Source organism: Puma concolor, chromosome B2 (genome assembly GCF_028749965.1).
Source record: "Puma concolor isolate L17-30 chromosome B2, mPumCon1.1.hap2, whole genome shotgun sequence".
Classification (NCBI taxonomy): domain Eukaryota; kingdom Metazoa; phylum Chordata; class Mammalia; order Carnivora; family Felidae; genus Puma; species Puma concolor.
Window position 1 is genome coordinate 22,984,365 of NC_141671.1, and position 6,672 is coordinate 22,991,036.

Genomic DNA, 6,672 nt, shown 5'->3' on the forward strand with positions numbered 1-6,672 from the left:
CAGAGCCTGAAGCCTGCTTCAGATTCTATGTCGCCCTCTCTCTCTGCCCATCCCCCCTCATTCTCTCTCTTTCTCTCTCTCTCAAAAATAAATAAACATTTAAAAAATTTTAAAGAAATTAACAAATAACTAATGTTCCTAAAATTAACCTAAGGGGGAGTGGGGGAAACCCAGGTAGCCAAGAAGAGCTGCAGTGCAGAGACATGGTGGCCTGTGGAGCCTCCCCTGACTATCCAGCAGGTCCTGAAATGTGGTGAACCCCGGCTTGTCTGCTACCAGGATGGACCCCAGCGGCCTCCTGCCCTTCCAGCTCTGGTGCCCCTGGCCCTTTGGCACCTACTCCCAGAACCAGCCACTCCCACCTGCCGCAGCCCTCAAGCCATCAGCCTGCCCAGAGCCGGGGGGTTGAGCCAGACCACAGGCTTGCCCACTCAGAGAACACCCCACCCACCTTGGCCACTGACGCCCCTGCCTCCCAGCCTGCCCCGCTCCTCTCCGCAGCAGCTGCTGGCGATGAGGGGCGAGTCCTGCTGGACACGTGGTACATTATCAAGCCCGGGAATACAAAGGAGAAGGTGGCCTTCTTTGTGGCCCACCAGTGTGGTGGGGACAGCCGGGCCAGCTCCATGAAGGTCAAGGGGCACTGGGGCAGTGACAGCTCCAAGGCCAAGCGGAGGAGGCGCTGTCTTCAGCCTACTAAGGCTCCACCAGACCCAGGGGGCCTAGAGGGCCCCCTGCCACTGAAGGGGCCCAGACTCAGCTGGTGAGGATGTAGACCTGCTCTCTGTGGCCGAGATGGTGGCCCTGGTGGAACAGCGGGCCGCCCTGGCCCTACAGAACTACCCATGCCCTGGCACCCCAGCACCTATGGTCTCCGTATCGGTTGAGCAGGGTGGGCCTGCCAAAGGTCTGGGGTCCAAACGGAGGTCTGGTGGCGGGGACTGCAGCCGCATAGCTGAGGCAGTGGCCCACTTTGAGGCCCAGCGGGACAGCCCTCCAGCCAAAGGCCTCCGCAAAGAGGAGCAGCCTGGGCCTGGCCCAGGGAAGGTGTGCATCGCCTTTCCTATCTCCAACGGCCGAGAGCCTCAGGCTCCCGATGACAGCTTGCCCAACGGGAGCAGCAGCTGGCCAGTTGTGCCTACCCTGGCAGCCCAGGCTCCGGGGCCCGAGCCAAGGACAAGATCACTAGTGACCTGTACCAGCTCATCAGCCCCTCTCGGGATGTCCTGCCCAGCAATGTGGAGTTCCTTCTTGGCTCGGGCGGATGAAGCCAGCGAGGGGGAGACCACGGTCCCTGCCAGTCCTGAGGACATTCCCCCGGCGCCCCCTCCAGCCCCTGCCCAGGACTGCGGCGCGTCAGGCTTCCACGTGGACGTGGTAGTGACGGGTGTGGACGAGTGCATCTTCTTTGGCAAGGATGGCACCAAGAATGTGAAAGAGGAGACGGTGTGCCTGACAGTCAGCCCCGAGGAGCCGCCCCCACCCGACTCTTCTTCCTCCAGCTCTTCTTCCTCCAGTCCCGGCGTCGGGATGGGCCTCCCGAGCCGCCCCCAGCCGACTCCCCCGCCACCGCTGGACGACGCTGAGGGGACAGCGGACACCTCCTTGTGCCGCCTGTATCGGCACGTGTCACACGAGTTCCTGGAGATCCGCTTCAAGATCCAGCGGCTGCTGGAGCCGCCGCAGTACATGCTGCTGCTGCCCGAGCAGGTGCTGGTGAAGGTCTTCAGCTTCCTGCCCACGCGGGCCCTGGCGGCCCTCAAGTGCACCTGCCACCACCTCAAGGGCATCATTGAGGCGTTTGGTGTGCGGGCCACAGACTCGCGCTGGAGCCGCGACCCCCTGTATCGCTATGACCCTTGGAAGCAGTGCCGCAAGAGATACGAGAAGGGTGACCTGTTGCTGTGCAGCTAGCACCTGAAGCCCTACCACCACGACCTGCCTTACGGACGTTCCTACTGGATGTGCTGCCACGGAGCGGACCGCGAGACGCTTGGCTGCCGCCTAGGTCTGCAGGATAACAACTGGGTGCTGCCCTGCAACGGGCAGGGAGGAAGGGAGGTGAAGCTGGGGGAGGTTTGTGGGGGGGAGCCCACTGTGTCCACCCCTCCCCCCCGCCGCCCCTGGGAGCCCAGGGCCAAGACTGGGTCACCCTCCAGGCGGTATTGATCCCCTTCCAGAACTGAGATGGGGTTCAGGGGGATGATTGAGAAGGCACTCTGATCGACCAACCCCTATTGGTTTTCTAGTCTTCAGACACTGGGCCTGTGGACCCCTCAAGTAGGGTGGTTTTTATCAGCATTTCAATTTCTTCTCCATTCAGTCCTAACACCCTCCTTGCCACTCTACACCCCAGGGACCCACCAGCAGGGAGCAGACGGGAGCTAATTTTGGTACTACTTAAAGGTTCCCCCATTCTGGCCCCCTTCTGCTGCCCCCCTTCCCACACACACACACAACCCATGCCAGCCAGTTCTTTGTCTCTGGAGCTATGTTCTCCCAAGAGGATGTAGCATGCAAAGTCAGTATCTCTCCTGACTTGCCACACCAGGGCTTACCTCCTCTTTAGGAATTGGGGGCCATCAGATCACAGATCAGATGTGGCACTTTTCACGGCAACCTACCATTTCTAGACCTTTTCCCCATTAAAACAATAAAAAAAGAAAAATTCCTGTTTTCTCCTTAACCTAAAGCTACCAGTCTCTTCAGAAAATAAAGCTGAAATATAAAAATTCCCTATCTCCCATTATTTAAACTATTTCCATTGCTTCTCTACGCCCCACCCCACCCCCCCAAAAAAGCTGTGAAGCCCTTTGCCTAGCTCTTGACAGTGTGGGGGCCGGTGGGCAGGGACTGTGGGTTTGGATTTCTGGATTGTTTTTCCTTACATTCTGGGTATTTGTTCAGGCATTGGGGTCTCTCCAGCCCCAGCCACATGAGTTTCTTTAGAATCCTTTGGACACCTGAAACCTTGATTTTTCAGGCATTTTGCTCTGGGGTATTTTTGTTCAGGGTTTTTTTTTGTTTTGTTTTTGGTTTTTGGTTTTGGTTTTGGTTTTTTATCCTTGTGGTTCTGGAAGCTTCTGGTGTGTGTCATCTGACCAGTTTTGAATTGGTCCTTTCTATAAAGTCAATATTTATAAGGCAAAAAAAAAAAAAAAATTTAACCTAAGGGGACCAACCCTGGTCTCTCTAGCCCAGACAACATGGCAAAGTGTGAGAGCAGATAGTGGTTGTGATCCATGAGGCTGTTTCCACAGCAGGGCAGGTAGCTGCTTTGGTCACATGTGCAGGGCAGAGGGAAGTAGCAAGGTGGTGGTTGCTTCACCCTGTTTCTTGGACATACAGATAATCATTACTGGCAGTTTCATCTTGATTCTCAAAGACAGCATCTGTGACAAAGAAGCTTAGTTCTGTACAATCATGGTGGGCAAGGTTGCTGTCAGTATCAGAAATGCACATTTGTTTGTGGTACCCCAGCACCACATAATTAAGGAGGCCGAAACTATAGAGATTCTTGTGTCCATGTTCAATAGAGGCTCTTTTGGATGGGAAACTTCTTAGGTGAGCGTGAGGGTATAGAATAAAACAGAAGCAGGAATCACCTGAAAAGTATCCTATGTCTGCCTGAGGAAGACACACTTCAGGTGATTCCTCTCCTTTCCCTTCCTCACCCCTGTCTCTCCAACAAATCCAGATGTGAACATCAAGAAAGTAGATGAACAGGAGAAGCTGGTGACCCACTAGAACGACAGCCAAACAGTGTCAACTGGACTTCCTTTTTGCCAAATAACTTGAAAATCTGATGAGAGTACTAAAGTACAGCACTAAATGGTTACTAAGCTGGTTTTTTCTTCCTGGGTTCACAATTATACCACATTTCCCAGAGACCTTAGAGTTGGAGGGAGCCATGTGACATACTCTTGCCAATGGAAACTGAGCAGAAGGGATGTGCCCTGGCAGGCAGTGAAGAGGTGATGTGCCTTCTCAATCTTTCTCTGCATTGGCCTTTGTCGACTGGTGAGTGGATATGAGGAAACTCAAGGCCACATGTTAAAGATGGCTGTGCCTCAGCACAGAAGAAAATTGGTTCCCTGAATGGCTATGTGGAGCAGAGCTCACTGACCACATCAAACTATGACAAAAACAAGCAATAAACTTTTATTATACCAAATCACTGAGATTTTGAGGATCGTCTGTTACAGCAGTCACCATTAACGGATACAGCTGCACAGCCCAGGATTATGGATCTTTGCAGTAAGCCTCCTTCTTCCTTACCTCCTGAAGTCTTTAACGGCTTTGCAAAAATCAGGGTTGTGTTTTTGTCCTTTGCTTTTTAGTTCTTACTGCATTTGTTCAGGGACAAAGCATTTTTTGAAACAATTTTTAATGGAAACTCAATAAAAAGACCTCAAACCAATGTAGCAACTTGGTAATTAATCATTCAAAATGAAGCATTGGAGTTCAAGGCCTGATGTGCTATTCAAATAAAATTATGAATATTTGTTCCAAAAATCCAGCTAACATTTTGGGGGGGGAAGCATGCCTTGTTTTCTGTTCTGAGCCTGTTTTTGGCTCTTGATCTGTCCAACACTCTGTACCAGCTCTTCGGAATGTGTGCCTCATGTGTCCTTTTCTGATGAAATGTCATGAGCTGGCCTTTGACATTCAGCATTTCCCAAACTTGGCACCAAGAGGTTTTGCCTTTGTTCACTGTAACACAATTGTTGTCTTTTCCCCAAAGTGGGATTTCTGATTCTCTTCTCTGAATCCTGAAAATGGATTTTCCTCACTGCTCTTACCTTGATTTTGAGTTGTGGGCCTGAAGGTAGTATCATGGGAACCATCAAAGCAGTTAGAAATCAGAAAAGATGAAAGTACAGAGACCTGTATCTGGTGAGTTCCTGCCACAGTGGCTTGACTCAGCTTTCCTCCAGTCTTGAAAACTTCTTCATTCTTCTCCCTGTCTCTCTAAATCCTGCTAATGCTTCAAGGTCTGGCTCAGTGTAAGGTTTATCAGACTTCCCACATGGACCCTCACTAGGGTAAACTTTTTTTTTTTTTTAAACATTTTCAATTTTTTTTTTAACGTTTATTTATTTTTGAGACAGAGAGAGACAGAGCATGAACGGGGAGGGTCAGAGAGAGGGAGACACAGAATCCGAAACAGGCTCCAGGCTCTGAGCTGTCCGCACAGAGCCCGACGCGGGGCTTGAACTCACGGACCGCGAGATCATGACCTGAGCCGAAGTCGGCCGCTTAACCACTGAGCCACCCAGGCGCCCCTAGGTTAAACTTTTGAAGAGCACAAAGAACACGTTTGGTTTTGTTCATAATTTCCCCAGCATATACTGCTCTGACTGCCATTTGCCACATGTTTTTAAAATATATGCTGAATGCATTGACGACTTGGAATAAATGGATGAATTTTAGGTCCTCTGCCCATCTCAAGTAACTGAATTACCAGGAAGAGTGGAAAGGAAGAGTCACTCATTCTTCTCCAAACACACATTATCTACACGACATCATTTAGCAAGTAAGTGCATTTAATGCTCATTTTGACAGTACACAGAACCAGCAGCATTTGCTTTATGCACTTTGACAACATTGCTAACTTATCTGGGGGGGAATAATAATCACAAATGACAGTGTCCATGACAACCTCCAACCCAAACCATAAAATAGATCATTGTGTTCTTGCATTAAAAAACATTGAGATATGATAAACTTTTCATTTTATTTCTCATGTTTTATTTTTTTAATAGAAATATCCATTGACCTACATGGCATTCTTTGAAGAATATACAATGCTGGGTGTGATAAAATATTGCTCCTCTCCCCCAAAAATGTCTATGTCTTAATCTCCAGAACCTGTGAATTTGTTATGTTCCATGATAAGGAAGAATGCAGGTTGCTGATGGAATTAAGGATGTTAATCAGCTGACCGTAAAATATAGGAGATTATCCTTTATTATTCAGGCAGCCCAATGTAATCACAAGGGTCCTTTAAATGTAGAAGAAGGAAGCATAAAAGTTATTGCCCTAGTGATGCAGGGTGGGAAAGAATTGACTGCCATTGCTGGCTTTGAAGACAGAGGGGACTGTGGAATGTGAGCAGTTTCTATAAGTCAGTAAAGGAAAGAAAATAGATTCCCTCCTAGAGTCTTCAGAAGGAATGGATTTTAGTGCACTGGGACCCATTTTGGAACTCTGATCTCCAGAACTATGAGACAGTACAGGCATACCTTCGAGATATTGGTTCAGTTCCACACCACTGCAAAAAAGCAAATATTGCAATAAAGCAAGTAAAATGAATTTTTTGGCTTCCCAGTGTATATAAAAGTTATGTTTACCCTATACTGTAGTACATTAAGTGTGCAATAGCATTGTCTAAAAAGAAATATACATACCTGAATTTAAAAATACTTCATTGCTAACAAATTGCTAACCATCATTTGAGCTTTCAGTGAGTCCTAACTGCTCATCACAGATCACCATAACAAATATAATAATATGAAAAAGTTTGAAATTTTGTGAGAATTACCAAAATGTGACAAAGAGATAGAAATTGAGCAAATGCTGTTGGAAAAATGGCACTGATAGGCCTACTTGATGGAGGGTTGCCACAAACCTTCAGTTTGTAAAAAAATAAAATGCTGTATCTGTGAAGCA

The 6,672-nt window shown here is 48.7% G+C and overlaps 1 pseudogene; it reads left to right on the top strand.

The window, feature by feature from the left end:
* Positions 1 to 280: 280 nt before the first annotated feature.
* LOC112853403 (F-box only protein 46-like) lies at positions 281 to 6,114 on the top strand (annotated as a pseudogene).
* The last annotated feature ends 558 nt before the right edge of the window (positions 6,115 to 6,672 follow it).